At 42.8% G+C, this 18,318-nt stretch overlaps 1 protein-coding gene across 7 annotated transcripts in view; it reads right to left on the bottom strand.

The window, feature by feature from the left end:
• SULF2 (sulfatase 2) overlaps positions 1–18,318 on the bottom strand; it is a 322,126-nt gene that overhangs the window by 162,471 nt on the left and 141,337 nt on the right. Inside the window, exon 1 of one of the 7 annotated variants that reach the window (XM_014578120.3) lies at positions 2,192–2,211. The exons of the other annotated variants lie outside the window; for them this stretch is intronic. The gene's annotated coding sequence lies outside the window, so the exon portion shown is untranslated. Of the gene's footprint in view, positions 1–2,191; positions 2,212–18,318 lie in introns of those variants that run through there. 7 annotated transcript variants of the gene reach the window in all.

The following is an 18,318-nucleotide window of genomic DNA, read 5'->3' as shown; positions in this document are numbered from 1 at the left end:
CTGTAGTGTCCCTAGTGAGGGCAACAAGAGCATGCAGAGTAAAATATGCTTTGCTGTCCCTCATCAAGGTAGGCAAGCAAGCAGGGAAACCTGAGAACTGGCTGTCCAGGGGGGTCCCTTTAAGCATAAGCCTCAGATAGCCTCAGGCAGCAGCCACACAAAGTAACTCCTGACCTGATGCCCTGCCAAAACTGGTTCAGGCCGGCCTTAAATACGATTCAGTGCCCACTCAGAGTGGACGCGCTATTTCGAAATAGCCAAATGCTATTTCAAAATGCATTTTTTGTGTAGACGTGTTATTTCGAAATAACTATTTCAAAATTAGATATTTCGAAATAACTCTGTAGTGTAGACGTACCCTTGAAGAATTACTTCTTGCCAATGAAATAAGGGATTGTTTCCAAATATTAAGAAAACAAGAGTAAAGAAAGATAACTCCTTCCAAAAACCTGGAGCTTGAGATTCCTCCTTCAACTTCTGAGACAGATTCTCAGTTGATGTGAACTGGCATAAGCTCTACTAAAGAGATTTTAATGGAACTATGACAGTCCACTCCAGTTGAAGATCTACCCCCATGTCTATGTCCTATTACAATGAAGCCCTGTGCTACATTTTTTGGAACTTGGGAGTGAAAACACTATTACACCTCACCTTCCACACACCCCTTCCAATGTTGAAATACAATATTATTTTTCCTTCTCAGCATCTTCTCTATCTGGGGGCCTTCTTAATTCCTAAGTTGTCCAGAGTTCTTACTATCAAACCAGATAACATTTTTTGTTCTTTGTTTGTAAAAGAGGAGACAGGCAATTGGCTTAATATGCCAGGAGTGACTCCTATGACCAAAGCAACACACTAGTGTAAAACTGCTATGATGCAGTGGAGAATCTGGTCCAATAACCTTGCTTCAACTCAGCATATTTCACATACAATCAATTATGAGCTATGGACATACATCAAGCCACGAATTCAGCAGCATAGGCATTGTTGTGCAATGCTGCTGGGTAATTCCAATCATAACCCATCTTATTGGTCAGTATATCATCAATTCCCCCTCAGCTCTTATCCTCAACTGCCAAAACAAACAGGAGGAAAAAAACCCCTACTAATCACTGGATATTCCAGGATATAGAAATATCTATTCTTGAAACTGAAAAAATTACCTCCTGTTAGGGCGGAAAATGTGAGTCACCAATTTTACCAATAATATTTCAGTCAAGAGTACTAGTCTACACTAATTATCTGTCAAGGGCTGTTTATTCTAGATTTAATCTGCAGGAGGAAATTCATGTCATCTGCCAGAGCCCATTTTGATGTCTCCAATTGGAGACTAAAATAAGATGTTTTGGCAGAACTCAACTGCAAATTATTTAGAATGACAAACATTTCTAACAAACTTCCACATTCGAGGTGGGAGTGAATAACTGAAGGTGTGTCAGCCACTGAGTTACTGAAAAATTGTCTCTACGGATACAGAAAAGACAGACTCCCTGCCCCCCAAAAACAGAGCAAATGAAAATTTCAAGATAAAGGGTGGAGACATTTCTGGGGAACAATAAAGCCACATAATTAAATGAAGATTATAGCAAACTTCTTTACACAGAAGGCTTTGACCTTTCAAAATGTGATATATGACACAGTTATTTAGGAAGGGAAGATCAGCAATGATGAATCTCTAGATGCATATACACGGTGTGGAGGAGGAGAGGGCTCAATTTTCAGAGATGGTGCTCAGCACTGTCTGAAAGTCAGGCTCCCCTTAAAAGGCACCTCCAGTTGAGCACATTAAAACTGGTACCTAAAATCACTAGCCGTTTTTCAAAGTCTTGGACTCTTGTCCCTAACATTTTTTCTTTCTGCGGTCAGTCACTCACACTGTGGTGGATTGGACTGTGAGCTTCTTTAAGCAGGAGCACCATCATTTTATTTGCCACTGCTGTGAACCCCAACAAATTTATATTAGTAATTACATTTAAATAGCAGCCCTACATTAGAGGAGTGCTAAGGTTGCAAAGTCAAAAGTTAGGAAGTTCCAGAATTAAATGCCTGTGTGTAATCTTAATTCAGACTCCTTATGCGTATGTGTTATGATGATCCTGTCTGTAATTATGCAATCACATACTATTTGCCTCCCCTCCATCTGCTCCCCCTCATCTATTCCTGTTCTTCCCCACACACATCCATTTCTCACCTCTCTGCATTTTAGCCAAATTGCTTCCTCCTCTGCACTGCCTGGCTTCCTACGGGAGTCATATTTTGAGAGTAGCTAGGCAAGCAATTGCAGAAAGGTCCTGTTGCCCTGGGATGGATGATGTTCAGTCTCTCTGTGGGGACACGTGTAGTCCAGACAGCACCTAGAGGCTGTGAGAAGATGGCACATGCTTAGTGCAAATTGAGATTGGTTTTCACAAGCATCCCAGGTACCCTGCATTTCCTTACAACCCTGGTGTGATTGGCCTCTTCCGTGAGCTTAGTAGGAGTGTTTCTGGATACTCCAGCTGACTGACACTGCTACTGCATCTTGCTCCAGCATAGAGACTGTGGGGAGATAAACAGGTTTGACTCCATTTTTGTACACAATGCTGTCACATGGCTATTCTTCTACTGAGTAGTAGGTGAGGCTCAAACACACAGAATTCTGCACCATTTACTTCAGATATTTTCCTGATTTTTACAAATGGATGTTTCTGGCCAAACAGTTGTTAAAATCCAGAATTTTAGAGATTTAATTTTAAAAATATGTATTTGGTGATACTATTACAATCCCGCATTCAGAACCCCACATTCATGCTCTAAATGATTTTAAATCTTCCCAGTAAAAGACGTGGTAACTTTGGAAAACTAAGAGACTCAACCTTTTTCTTTATGATAGCTACTGTTCTGTGTGTGTAGTGATGCTCTTTGATTTTGTTGCAATCAGAAGTCATGAGGTGCACTCTGCTGCAGTAACAGAACACAATTATCTTGCTATTACATTTAATAAGTTGCCTACGTGAACACAAAATGGTCAGTATTCACACTACTAAAAGCAGCATGTGCAAGTGAAGCCAGCTCACCTGGATTGCTCTTGAGCCCCCTCCCCCCACCCTCAGAAAAACCTGTTTTCTTGTATTTTAAGTGCTTGATTTATTATACTTTAACCCAGAGACTCTGAGATAAAAAGACCAGCGTGAACTACCACAGAGATGATTGGAACATATCTTCCTTATGAGCTGACCCCTATGTGTAACCCACACACCTAGGCTATGTCTACATCGGCAGCTTCGCAAGGTTTCTTGTGCAAGAAGTCTTGCGCAAGAAAACATCCACGCTGCCATGTGGAAGCTGTGCTTTTGCGCAAGAGCTCCCATGGCAGTGTGGATGCTCTCTTGCGCAAGAAAGCTCTGATGGCCATTTTAGCCATAAGGCTTTCTTGCGCAAGAAATCCCTGCTGAACGTCCACACTGCCCTCTTGCGCAAGAGCTCCTGTGCAAGAGGGCTTACACCTGATAAAAAAGAGTGTAGCGCTTGCGCAAGGAGCCCTCTCTTACCACGCCGTACTGTAAATTTCCTTGTGCAAGAGCGAGTGGGCAGTGTGGACGCTCTGCAGATTCTTGTGCAAGAAACCGCGAGTGTAGACATAGCCCTAGCGTGGTTACTGACCAATGCAAGTGGTACCTAGACCACAGCAACAGCTAAGATCAAGAGACCTCTACAGCACTGACTGGAAGCCAGCTGGTTTTTAGCTCAGAGGGTAGAGACTCCTATACTCTGCTTCAGAGGTCCCAGATTCAAATCTGCCCTGTGGGACTCATCCAGGATCTCAACTGGGTCTCTGAAGCTCAGGATGCACTTCCTCATCTAGAGGAAGTATGTAACCCACACACCTGGGCTGTGTCTACATTGGTGCAATTTTGCGCAAAAGCACGTGCTTTTGCGCAAAAACTTGCTGCCTGTCTACACTGGCCGCGAGTTCTTGCACAAGTACACTGACGTTCTAATGTGTGAAATCAGTGCTTCTTGCACAAGAACAATGATGCTCCCGCTCAGGAAGAAGCCCTCTTGCGCAACTGTTCTTGCGCAAGAGGCCAGTGTAGACAGGGAACATTAATGTCTTGCGCAAGAAAGCCCTATGGTTAAAATGGCCATCAGAGCTTTCTTGCGCAAGAGAGTGTCTACACTGGCAAGGATGCTCTTGTGCAAAAGCACATCTCTTGCACAAAAGCACATGCCAGTGTAGACGCTCTCTTCTGGAAGAGTTTTTGCACAAGAACTCTTCCCCAAAAGAGTTCTTGTGCAAGATCATGCCAATGTAGACGTAGCCCTCTAGTGTTGTTACTGAGCAGTGCAAGTGGTACTTAGACCACAGCAAGAGTTAAGATCAAGAGACCTCTACAGCATGGGCTGGGAACCAGCTGACTTTTAGCTCAGAGGATAGAGGCTCTTATACTCCACTTCAGAGGTCCTGAGTTCCATTCCGCCTGGTGGTAGTTACATATGGTTCTTTGGTGTTGCCTTTTGTCCTTCAACAAGGTAAGAAAGACTATTCTCCCACTGATATAGAGGATAGGGAACCTTAGACCTAATGAGAAAAATGTCATACTATACCACAGACTTTTGCCTTAGTTCTTTCGAGTACAGGCTGAACCTCTCTAGCCCAGCACCCTCGGGACTTGACTGGTGCCAAACCTGAGAATTTGCCAAACCACAGAAGGTCAATATTGTCTAGCAGCATTACCATCACTTCTACGACTTATTGGGCTTTTAGAAGACATTTATGGGTAAATTAGAGCTAACAGCACAAAACACTGAGAGCAGGACTGGTGGCTGTCAACAAACTTCATGGGACCACTGGAAACTTGGCCACACCCATGACAAGTGGACATCCAGCTAACTAAGATCATGCTGGACCACAGAGAGTGCCGGCCTAGAGAGATTCAACCTGTATAAATGAGGCTCAGCGTATGAGGGTTGGATTTTTTTCTCAGGTAAGTACATTTTCCTTCCAAGTGCCAGCGCAGCTCCAGTTCGAATGCCCTGTCCCCTAAGCCACACCAGAACCCACCCCATCTACATACCTTCCGGCACTTGCCTGGCACTTGGCAAGGGCACTTGCTTGTTTCAGGGGCTTAACTAACTATTAACTAAATATTAACTAAACTATTAACTAACTATTAACTCTATTAACTAAATAGAACAGCGCATAACAAAGCCAAATATAGGCAAACAAATGATAACCTTTATTTATCTGCAGAAGGACTAGCCAGTGTATGGTTGCTTCTAGTTAAAACATGGAAGCATATTTTTGCTGCTTTTTCAGTGTTCATGCATATATGTTCATTTTGAGGGCACCTGCATGTTGATCCATAATTCTGTGGCCCATTCCCTGCCCTCTCTCCCTTCCTCCCCAAAAGTAAACCAGCTAAAAGAGGCCTTAATAAAAACACAGTAATTGAACTCAGACATTTTCTGAAGCAACAGACACTATTCACCTTGAGAACTGCACAGCAAAGCTATTCACATACAGTGTTTAAACTTCCGGGGCAGGGGGTTAGGAGGGAGGGGAATGAGATGAATTGGAAATCTAAACTCTTGGAAACTATAATGCAAAAGTATTTATAAGCCCTCAAAAAATCCTCTTGGTGACACCTAGCACTGAGAAAAAAGTAAAGAGCCGCTTAGGAATTTTAATTCACTAGTCAGTGCTACCATATGCACAAGTTTCCATTATGTGCCAAAATGCACGTTCCTTTCCCTAACACCTTCGGTACTTATAGGCTTTTTTGCTTCGTGAGTTAATTATTAAACTTCTCTCCAACATAAGACATTTCTTTTTCAGTGTTTTATCACATTTATGGCACCACAAATTCACTATTTCTTAGCTAAGACAAGCAATATTTAGAATAAAAAGAATTCCCTTGTAATAAGTGAAGCACTGAGATTCACTCACAAGGCTGCTGATGAATAATTAAATGGGTGATATACAGCTACATTACCGTGAGACTCCTATGGATCAGATTGTCATTTTTCAGCACGACACTGGCAAGTCTTTGTTTCTCTGGTATAAGGAGTCTCTTAATTAAATCTTCATTCTTCAATATGGCAAGATTTATTCTTGTTTATATAGACTCAGGTTACAGTAAACCTTGTAATATTTACACTACGAAATGTTCATTTTCTGCTTAAATTAGCCAGATTGCTTATAGGGCATGTGTGTGTTTGTGTGTGGTGGGAGGCTTATTTCTTGAATGCTATTAGGGGTGTTTAAAACTTCTCTAGAAAGACATTCTAAACATTTTTAGGAAGAAATAAATTATACTATTAAGGCCCTAAGAGTAAGCATCTGAAAATAATTGTCGTAGAAATATAATAAAATTTCCATTTTAACATATTGTTACTATGTTGGAATGAGTTTCACTCCACCTGCAGAGTCATAAAGCTTTGTATAATTGTCCATGTCTCTATGACCTCAGGCTCCAAATATAATCATTGGTCTTTGCACACACACGATCTGTCACTTCTGGTGCTTGAGTATTGACATTGTATTTTCTTTTAGATTCTTTGCAGCCCTTTAATGACCACAGCAATTAATAATGCATCATTCTCTCTCCTCTAGCTAATTTTAATTGCTGTAATTTATGTCCCTTGACAATACTTGCACTACACATGTAATCCATACTGCTGTGACTGAGTTAGAAGATCACACACTCAAGGTCCCTAGCAAGTAAACAACACAATTCCAAGTTCATGGACATCATCTGCAATTGACATCAATTATTGTTCAAGGAAACAAGCCATGACATTACAAGTAAGAAGCAGTTCATTTTTATGTTCTGAAACAAAATGGATCTCATTGTTAATGCTTTGACAATTAATCAGAACTTCCGAGCTACAGAAACAGCACTTTATTGATATATCCCTAAACCTAACAGATGGATAAGTGAACACAGGAAAAATCAATCTTAAATTAACAACTAGAGAGCTTCTGCAGTTCATGACCAACTACAGGCCCATACTTCCATAAGAAAACACATACCAAGCTACTATGCAGAGGTGTATTAAGGCAAAACACTACAGATTCATGCCTTTAACATCAGATTATGGAACACAAAAGCAGAACTTTGTTTTGTTTTTCCAAAAAAGCTAAACAAAATGGCTACATCTACACTGGCCTCTAATTCCGGAAAAGTCATGCAAAGCAGGTAAGTCAGAATAGGGAAATCCGCGGGGGATTTAAATATCCCCCGCGGATTTAAATAAACATGTTCGCCGCTTTTTTCCCGGCTTGGGGAAAAGCCGGAAAAAAGCGTCTAGACTGGCGCGATCCTCCGGAATAAAGCCCTTTTCCGGAGGATCTCTTATTCCTACTTAAAAGTTCTATGCCTTTTAAAAGTAGGAATAAGAGATCCTCCAGAAAAGGGCTTTATTCCGGAGGATCGCGCCAGTCTAGATGCTTTTTTTCCGGCTTTTCCCCAAGCCGGGAAAAAAGCGGCGGACATGTTTATTTAAATCCGCGGGGGATATTTAAATCCCCCGCGGATTTCCCTATTCTGACTTACCTGCTTTGCATGACTTTTCCGGAATTAGGGGCCAGTGTAGACGTAGCCAACATGTTTCCAGAACTCACGGGCACAAGAAAACCTTAAAAAAGTGTGATCCAAGGGTAACTGTTATATGCCTGAGTTTCCAGTCTGAAACAATAAGCCCAAAGAGGTGTGAGTTATCTCATCTACTCAACTCTGAAACTTGCTACCTCTGAAAGGATGCCCCTTGTAAATTATGTCTTAGGCCCCAGCTATCTTAACTCAGCTATGCTCTTAGATTACCCAATGCATTCTCCTGGCAATGGAGGACTGCTCTACAGAACACACTTTCTAGTGCTCCGTTCAATCCAGTTTTTATTTGTCTTCATGACCCTGTTCAATACAGGTTTTCTCTATACTACAGTTTTGTCAACAAAAGTCAGCTTTCACCAACAAAACAGTGGTGTGCACACACTGCAATACTCCTTCTGCTGACAAAACTCTCTGCTTTGCTGACAAAATAAAACCCCTTCAACAAGAGGCATAGAACTTTTTTGCAGCAAAGTTCTATAGACAGATTGTCAGTGTACACACCACAGCTGGTCATGCCACAATAATTAGCCTCCAGAAGGTGTTCCGCACTGCCTGTCCTGAACACTCTGGTCAAAAGTTGAAAGATAAAGGAACTGAGGCAAGCATACCAGAAGACAAGGGGGCAAACCATTGCTCTCATGCTGTACCAGAGACCTGCCACTTCCACAAAGAGCTGGATGCCATCCTTGATGGCGATGCCACTTCAATGTCAAAGAGCCACATAGATACACCGCTGGAGGTCATGGACAGTGGACCCAATCCTGAGGATGAAGTTGTGGAGGTCTAGTTGGAGGATGACTTGGAACACACAGTAGGGTCATCCAGCAAGTCAGGACCTCTTTTCTACTCCTCAGAGGTCTAGCCAGTCCCAACAGTCCAACTCTGGCACACATGATGCAGGAGAGAAGAATCCTGGAAAGGAATATTTTGGAGTCAATGCTGCTCAGTTATATGAGGTAGAGCCACCTTTGTTCTGTATATTCAAGAAGTGGGTGAAAGGATAGAAAAGTACAAGACTAGCTGCCTTTCAATGTGCCCCACGTTCCCTTGTGTAGTTAAGCAGTGGCACAGAACAATGCATTCATGCATGCCAAGATTTCACAGAAATCCTTAAGAGACATCTCTGGGAAACTTTCCAGGAGGTATTTGCCTATCCTCTGCCAAAGGTTCTTTGGCAGGCTGCTTTGTTCCTTCCTCTACTGTAGGAAACTTTCCCAGTTGGCAATCAGTTGGGTACGGACCAAAGTAGCACATGGGCGAGCGGCATAGGGACTGGGTTCAAAGCTGCACGCATATGGGAGATGCATCCTTGCATCTTTGTTTACCATCAGGAGTGAGATATCGGCTTCAATGACCACACTTGTGGAAAATGGTGGCAGAATTTACAGTATTATATCTAGTCACCTGTAATGAGTGTCTTAAAAAACCATTTAGACACTTTGCCCCATTCTGAATGTCCAACCCCTCCGACTCCTCAGGCAGAACTCGCCATATTTAGTATGTTTGCCTAAATGTGGGCTTGCCAGGGGACAAAGAGAGTGATTGTATGTAAAAAGAGGCATATTTTACTCTAAAGACTCAATGCTGTGCATGAACTAACATAAGAATGGCCGTACTGGGTCAGACCAAAGGTCCATCTAGCCCAGTATCCTGTCTGCTGACAGTGGCCAGCACCAGGTGCCCCAGAGAGGGTGGACCGAAGACAATGATCAAGCAATTTGTCTCCTGCCATCCCTCTCCAGCCTCTGACAAATAGAGGCACCATTTTATCCCCTGGTTAATAGCCTTTTATGGACCTAACCTCCATGAAATTATCTAGCTTCCCTTTAAACTCTATTATAGTCCTATCCTTCACAGCCTCCTCTGGCAAGGAGTTCCACAGGTTGACTACACGCTGAACTAACAATAATAGTTCTACTTGTTTCTTGTGCTTCTGCCAATGTGGCCTTCAGGAGAACTTTTTACACACCAGTGGAATGCCTCCACCAGATAAGGAAGTGACCAAGGCAGAGCAAGGAGGATTTGTTCCAAGAGATACTCTGCATTTTACAGGCAGAAAAAGGAGCACACATGGAGAAGAGAGAGAACCTAAAGGAAAAACTTAAAATAGAAAGGCAGAACAGAAATGAGAATGAAGAACGCATTGTAAAGGGCCAGGAGCAGATGATAAAAATGATGGAGGAGCAAAGAGAGATGTTGACGTCGCTAATCATATTTCAGCAGAACACATATGTGCTTCCCCCTCCTGGGACATCCTCTTACTCAGGTTTCCTTCATACTCCTCCTCAAAATACACTTGGCTCATAGGCTCACTATTCTTTGTCCTTCCCACAAAGAAACGTTGTTCGGAAAAAAAAAACCCTATACTGTGCATCCTGGTGCAACATTTACATCATCTAACTACACGCTACATTTTCTGTATGTTCCATCTTGTTTGATAACTTACATTTAGACTCCTTGTTGCAGTGATAATATACTAGAAAATTTACCTGGCATTGCCTGAGTCCTTAATTCAAATTCGTTTTTTTCTTCATTTAAATCATTGTTCTGGAGTGAGTCTGGGGTAAGGGATTCAGTATGCAGGATGCCCCGGGGAGAGAGGACAATCCCAGAACTCTCACCACAGCAGCTTGGGACCAGGTGAGAAGTGCCTCTTCATGGCCAGTGCAGTGGGCACAGCATCTCCCCCAGCTGGAGGACAGTTACACAGACAAACAGACACACAAACAGAAAAATTTTCTGAAAAATATAGCTGTCCATTTCTCCACCTCTGTTCCCTGCTGGCCCAATGGGTTATAGATGTCATGGTCACCATCTCTGCCCTTTGCTGCCTTCCTGTGGTCATTCTATCTACCAGACCCCTCCCTTTCCATTTTAGGAGAAACAATTACATTCCAGGCACATCCCATTGTCCTGGCACAACCAAACCCTGACCTTGCTTTATGTTCTGATAAGAGGAAGCTGCATGCCAAATTTGGAGGTCCTAGCTCTTACCATTTAGGAGGAGTTCTTGAACAAGCAGAATCATAAATGGATGGACAGAGAGAAAGACAGATGCACGTTTCTAAAATATATAGCAAGATCTTCTTTAATCTGTATAGTACAAAGGACATTGTCCAACAAATGATCAATATGCATCAATATTGCTTTTTAATAGCTACTTTTGTCCAGATATAAATTTATACTCTCCCCTAGAGCTTAAAGAGTCAACATCTTGGAGATTAAAAGGTCATAAAAAGAGTCTGACACAAACTGCAGTGCAAAAAACAAAAGCACCTTTTAAAAAAAGGAGTAAGGATAATTTCTTGGCTGCTATCTGAGGAGCAAATTCCCATGATTACAGAATAACATGTGGAGAGCTGCAGGACATAGCCTTGGTAGGGATTAATTGAAGGCTACCTAACACTCTTTGTCTACTTCGATGTAAATTCGATGTGAAGAACTAAGCCTAACATTTTAGCATTTCTTCTAATGATGTAAAGTTAACTGTGAGGGAGAGAGAAATGGGGGAGGGAGAGAGATTTGTACTGCACAGAAACAGTAATAATTAACCTCTGACACTTCAGCACATGGCCATTATTTCTATGGAACTAAATATATCGATCTGATTCGAATTTTGCCATCCAATTCACTGAAATTGACATGGCTGCATAAGTGTAACTGAGGGTGCATTTCAATCTACCTTCAATTAACTACTTTTCTTTTATCGTGACATGGTTTTCTGAGGATATACAGTAGTAGCAAATGAAAAGGAAAAGAAGGAAAACCAACTCTAATTGTGCCTTCCAAAGCATCATTCAACCTCCAAGAGCCTACTAATGAAGCTTTAAAATAGTACACATCTTTATCTAGTCTCTAGTGAATTATAACTTATATGTTACCCTCAGAACTGATCTGAAAAGCTCCATAAATGTATTGGCACTGAGCCAAGAGAGTGCACTTCTTTAACCTGTTTGATCTCCATCATGAATGAAGCCTTAGTTTGTTACGCTGTTAATCACCTCTAGGAAGCCAGCAGGAACAGAGGAGAATAAGAGGTGGGGGACATACAAGGGCATAGGAAAAAAAGGTGCTGTAACCACTAATTCTCACACCACTTCAGAACTTGGAATAGAACTCAGACTTCCTGAGTCTCAATGGGTCTCTCCTGTCAGCAAATACTTGTGAAACCCACCGACAAGTGTGTGTTTCATCTCCCTCAAGTAGATGTCCCACACAGAGGATAATAGATAGCTATTACTCCTGATTACCAAGTTAGCCCAAGAAATAGGCAGTACTCAGAGATTCCATTAAAGATTCCAACTCTGCTAAAAATCCATATGTAGGTCAATATGGAATTCCTGTCATTTCCATACACTGTTTAAAAAAACTAAAAAATTACATTAAGAAAAGCATATGTCAAACTTTACACCCTTAGGGTATGTCTAGACTACATGGCTCCATTGACAGAGCCATGTAGATGAGTTTACTAGACATAGGAAAATGAAGTGGCGATTTAAATAATTGCCGCTTCATTTACATCCAAATGGCTGCCACGCTGTGCCGATCAGCTGTTTGGCGGCACAGCGAGGCATTCTGGACGTGCCATGGTCGACAAGGGAAGCCTTTGTTGACTGCTCCATTATGCCTCGTGAAATGATAGGTGCTGTAGCAATAAATTACAAAAAACCCTCAAAAAAAAACCCTCAAAAGAAACTGATAATTCTGTTTTAAGCATATGATTAGGATGATGTATGATATAAATAGGGCATATAGCCACATATTCATAGAATCATAGAATACTAGAACTGGAAAGGAACTCGAGAGATCAAGTCCAGTCCCCTGCCCTCAGGACCAAGCACCATCTAGATGAGAGGTGGCCAAGAGGCTGCCAGCAGGCCGGATGCGGGCCGCCAAGCCACCAAATCCAGCCCGCAGCTGCCTCGGTGCGACCCTTAAGCACTGTGCAGCAGCAGCCATTTTAAATGTGGCTGCTCTAATTGGGAAGTGAAGAGGGAGGCTTTGTGCTCTGCCCCGCCCCTCAGCAAAACTCTCAGCTCCCATTGGCCAGTTTCTGACCAATAGAAGCTGAGATATTTTGCTGGACCGAAGGGCAGCCAGTGAAGCTTCCTCACTTCTTCCTGCCTTCACCCTGCTGTCTGGCAGCTGCCTAGGTAAGTGTCTCCCAGCCAGAGCCTGCCTCTGGCACCCTCCCTCTCCCCCCCCCGCGCAACTACCTGCCCCAGGCCATCACCCAAATTCTCTGTACCCCTTTCCCTCAGGTCACAACTCCCTTCCAGACCCTGAATCCTCTCCTACACCCTTTCCCCAGGCCAGAATCTTCTCCTGCACCCATACCCGCACCCTAACCCTGCACCCTATTCCCCTGCTCTAAGTCATTACCCAAACCCTCTGCATCCCCTTCACCCAGGTCACAACTCCCTCCCAGGCCCTGCACCCCCTCCTAGAGCCCCTCCCTCAGGCCAGAATCCTCTCCTGCACCTACTCCCTCCTGGACTCTGCACCCCAAGCCTCTGCCCCAGATCACAACCCCCTCCTTCACCTAAACTCCTTCTCAGACTCCACACTCTCTCCTGCACCCAGTCTCCTACCCCATGCTCCCTTCTGCACCCAAGCTCTGTCCCAGACCCCAAAACCCTTTGGTAGAAAGGTGGCTCTTGACCACTTGCCAAAATCTTGGAGTGGCCTCCCATTAAAAATTATTGCCCACCCCTGCTCTAGATCATCCATGATCACGTTTAACCAAACTGTTTTTAAATATCTCCAATGATGGAGATTCCACAACCTACGCAATTTATTCCAGTGCTTAACCACCCTTACTGTTAGGAAGTTTATCCTAATGTCCAACCTAAACCACCCTTGCTGCAGTTTAAGCTCATTGCTTCCTGTACTATCATCAGAAGTTAGGGAGAATAATTTTTCTCCCTCTTCCTTGCAACACCCTTTTAGGTACCTGAAATCCTTTATCATGCCCCCTCCTCTCTTTTGCAAACAAAACAAACCCAGTTTTTTCAGTCTTCTCTTTATAGGTCATGTTTTCTAGACCTTTAATCAATTTTGTTGCTCTTTTCTGGAACTTCTCCAATTTATCCACATCTGTCCTGAAATGTGTTGTCCAGAACTGGACACAATACTCCAGTTGAGGCCTAATCAGCACGGAGTAGAGGGTAAGAATTACTTCGCATGTCTTGTTCATAACACTCCTGTTAATGCAATATTGAATGAGGAGAATGCAAAAAAAAGTAATAACTATCATTTGCACTATCCATCCTGTGCACTGAATGAGGAAAGGATTTTTACGAAAACAAAATACTATGTAATCATGTCATTAAAGACAGTCATAATGCATACACACAAGGGGGCTGAATTACAGTTGCCTGGGCTACCTTAATTACGGTGTTTCTTAACTTGATTTTGCAAGCAGAACATTCTTTTAAAGTAGAAAGTTTAGTGATATTGTTTTTTTGTGTAATATTGCACATTAGTTGTTAAAAGCCATGAGATGTTAATGAGGTCCAGGAGACCAAATTCAAAGTGATAACCCAGAGAGAAAAATTAGCATATACCATTTCCTCTCGTTCCTCCCCAAGCCAATCAGTCCCCCTTGAAATTTATCACAATCTTTTCAAGGTTAATCACTGACTTTTCAGTAAATAGGAAAAGAATATTTAAATTTGCTAGAAAAGTTTTATATATTATAAAAAATGATACTAAATTTGCTCATGTGGGAATGCCACACTCCCTAAGTGGCAGTGCCAGATAACAGTACTCATGGGTGGAGAAAAGCCAAGAAACAGAGCCAAATGTACCACTGACTTCCATTAAAGCTCCCTGTAGAAAGAGAGAAGGAGCCAGGCTCTGAAGGCAGTAGAGGAAACAATCAAAACAAAAAATGCAATTCTACTGAAAGCCACATGCACTGACAAGGTCAGTGGTGTTGTACCTCTGAATCATTTAAAATTAAACCCACATTAGCTTTCTTTCTAAACAATGGTGAGCTACTAAGCAATTAATTTTTTTCTTCCCTCCATCAGTGTTAGGTCAGTAATAAATATTTCACCTAAGGAAAAACACTTAACATTGTTTTATGTCAACAACTTAAATCTGCTTTATATTTTTCTGAAAGATTGAACACGGCCTCTACAATATTGCCAAAGCCTCAGACCTGGAGGACTAGGAGGGGGGAGAGGGCATTCCCCCCCCCACGTACGGGCCTGAATGGTTCATTACAGAATTATCTACCCCACTCTGATACACAGACAAGTTTCTGAGCAAGGAGGGGAAATCTGTTTAAAGAAAGAAATAATAAATAAAATAATAATAATAATAATAATAAATAATAAATAATAATAATAATAATAAAAACATTAGAAAGACTTGCTGGACGTTGGAAGCCCTGCTAGGATGGCTAACAGCCGAAACTTAGTGATCCTTATCGACATCTTATACCACCACAGCAGCAGTCAGCAAAGATGCTCAAACTAGAACTCATTCCAAACAAGACAAAGGAAATGTCATGTGTGGCAAGCTTTGTGAGCCACCACCATGCTGGTTCAAAAAAGCCTGAATTCGTCGACATTCACAGCACTTTGTGTAGCCAATCTACTTATTCAGACATTTGCGGAGGTAGGATGATAATAAAGACTAATGTTGATGAAAAATGGGATCTGTAGTCCGGACAAACTGCTCGCAGCTACACGCAGCACGGACTAGGTAGTTCGAATTAAAACTCCTAATTTGAACTATCGTTAAACCTCCTTGCAGGAGGAATAACGGTAGTTCGAATTAGGAGCTTTAATTCGAACTACCTAGTCTGTGCCGTGTGTAGCCTCAGGCAGTTAGTCCGGACTACGGGCATTTAAAAATGGCGGTGCCCGGGAACGTGCAAATGAAGCCTGGGATATTTAAACCCCGGGGTTCATTTGCAAGTTTGAATGCCTACATTAGCCACCCTAGTTTAAACTAGGGTGGCAGTGTAGACATACCCCAAGTGAAATGAGAAAATAGACAGACGTCTTGAGAACATTCCTTATGGGAGGCGTTTGAATATCGTCTCCTGTCACAGAGAAAACAGAATCCCGATCTCAGGATGCAGGAGAGAAGGGAAGGTAAAGCTGATTTCCTATATGGAATTCAAATTCTGTTCCCAGTTTATGTCGGTGTAAATATGGAGCAACTCCATCCATACCAATGAACTTGATCACTGAAATCAGAATCCAGCACACGTTTGGTTATTAACTGTAGGATCTCAAATGATTAAATCATTTTAAGAAAATAATCTTTACACTTTAATATAGGGATTCCCACCACCAGCACCTCCAACAGCCACTCACAAAAACCAGACACATTCAAAGTACAGGCTGAACCTCTTAACCAGTTCTCTCTGGTCTGGCAACATCCCTGGTCCGGAAGTACTAGGGATGTTCCAGGACCAGAGAGTCCCGGTGAAGGGCTGGTGGCTGGGAGCCCTGAAGCAGAGCTGGAGCCCACTAGCGGGGCTGCCCTGTGGCAGCGAAACCAGGCACCAAGCAGCAGGGCTGCTGCCCTGTGGCAACACTGTGGGGAGGGGTAGTGGGAGCCAGCAGAGCCGCCCGCAGCACAACCAGAAGCCTACAGCCCTGCTGCTTTGAGCACTGCAGCTGCCTGGTGGGACTAGGAGGCAGCGGGGCTACCCAGTGGGGCTGAGAGCCCCACTGTGGGGCTGCCTGGAGATGGTGCAAGGAACTGATGCTGCCTGGCAAAACAACTGGACCCCAGCAGGGGAGCTGTCCCATGGGGCTGGGAGCCCAGCAGCAGGGCTGGACTCATGGAGGTGGGGCTGCCACGTTGGGGCTGGGAGGCTGTGCTTGCAGCATTGGGGCTGCCATGGTGGGGCCAGGATCCCTCAGAAGCTGGCAGGGAGGCTGGCAGCGAGACCATGGGTGGGTGGGCGGGTGGCAGGAGGCCCCAGAAATTACCTTCCCTAGTCCAGCAAAATCCCTCATCTGGGATCAGTCAGGTCGCAAGGGTGCTGGACAAGAGAGGTGCAACCTGTACAAGCCATTGCATCCTTCATGTGATCAGTTACCACTTAACATTACAGGGAGATTTCAGCTCAGGGGAGTGCTGTTATCCCAGAATATTATATGCCACAAAGACACTCTATTTTAAAAACAGGCTTGTGTGTTTCTTGTCTAAAACAAGGCACAGATAAATATAATACAGAAATTCCAATAATTATAATTTAGTTTCATACAGTATTTTGGAATCAAAACAATTTTTTGTTTTTTTTATCTGCTAACTTGACCAGCCAAGCATCAAGATTCATTTCAAGTTAATTTTTCTGTAGAAAATGCCTAAAAGCAATAAAGAATCAAAATTAGTTATTAATCCATCTTAAAACAGTTGAATTCCATTAGCACCACATTAAGAAAACCGATAAATCAAAACCTCATCCATATAATTTTTTTCCCATTGATATGTGGCCTAGTAACCACTTCAGGTAATTGACTTTGTCACTGTATATTAGTTTTGAGCCAAATTCTTTATAACCCAGACAAAAACTGTACAGGTCCGAAAAAACTGATGGCAAGCATGCACTGCAAAAGCCATATCCTCAGTTACCATCTTTTGAAAGAACTATGTTCCTGAAAGGAATACCAGATGCAATTTATCAATATTTTCCCACTTTAGACCTGTTTTCAGCCATTCCCTAAAGCAGCATCACATGAAATTTAATACTCTAACAAAACCCCTGTGCATGATGGATAAAGCTGCACACAAACGCAAAAGAGAAGAAATACACAGCTCCTCTCTTATTCCTGTAAACCCAGATGCCCCAGTATTAGTGGCCCATTTTGTTAATTTTGGGGGGCACAGTCTTACACTTATGTGTTTGAGGTAGAACAAGAGGAAAACGAAAATGGGTTCTAAAGACACCTTGCTGATGCAGAGAGGGGGGGAAAGAGAAAGGCGGAACGGTGCTATATAATTCACCTAGTTGCTGATTGTAAAAATAGCTGCCTGTGCTACTTTAACAAGCATTACTAATTGCAGCATACATCAAGGGAAGTGAGGAGGCCTGGCCAATGCCTCCAGGCTGGCAAGTCACATCGCTTTTTATAGTTGCTCCTGGTGGTCAGGAGGGTGTTATACGAGAGTGCTGGGGGAGGGGAACCTCACTGATTCCACTCCAAAAGCATCCACACAGCAGTTTCCTTTCACTTTAGCCCAGCAGGAAAACAGCAAGCCCCTGTTTGTGACATTGCTGTCTTATACCAGTGTAATGTAAAAAATTACATGTTATAAGAATTCCTGCGCAATTCTAATATCTCAGTGATAGAAGCAAGAGAGCGAGAAAGAGAAGATCAAGACGGGAGGAGTGATGGGAACACAAAAAGCTCGTCTAAGTAAATATGTCTGAGGTAATTAGCAAAAATGTAATGAAAAGGTAAACAGACTGATCTTCTGGGTGCCACACCTTACGAAAGATGTGGCTAAATTGGAGAGCAGTCCATAGGAAACCAAAAAAATGAGGAAAAGTTGAAAAAACTTGGGCATGATCCATCTTGGGTAAAGTAGATGGAGTGTGGCCCCGATAACTGCCTTCACAGACATGACAGGCTGTTACAGAGATGGGAAGGTGGTCAGTTCTTCTCCATGTCTACAGAACCAGAACAAGAATAATGGGCTTAATCTACAGCAAGCAAGATTTATGTTAGATATTAGGAAAAGCTTTCTAACT

Source organism: Pelodiscus sinensis, chromosome 18 (genome assembly GCF_049634645.1).
Source record: "Pelodiscus sinensis isolate JC-2024 chromosome 18, ASM4963464v1, whole genome shotgun sequence".
Taxonomy (NCBI): Eukaryota; Metazoa; Chordata; order Testudines; family Trionychidae; genus Pelodiscus; species Pelodiscus sinensis.
The sequence above is the reverse complement of the archived record's forward strand: the minus strand, read 5'-3'. Positions and strand labels throughout refer to the sequence as shown.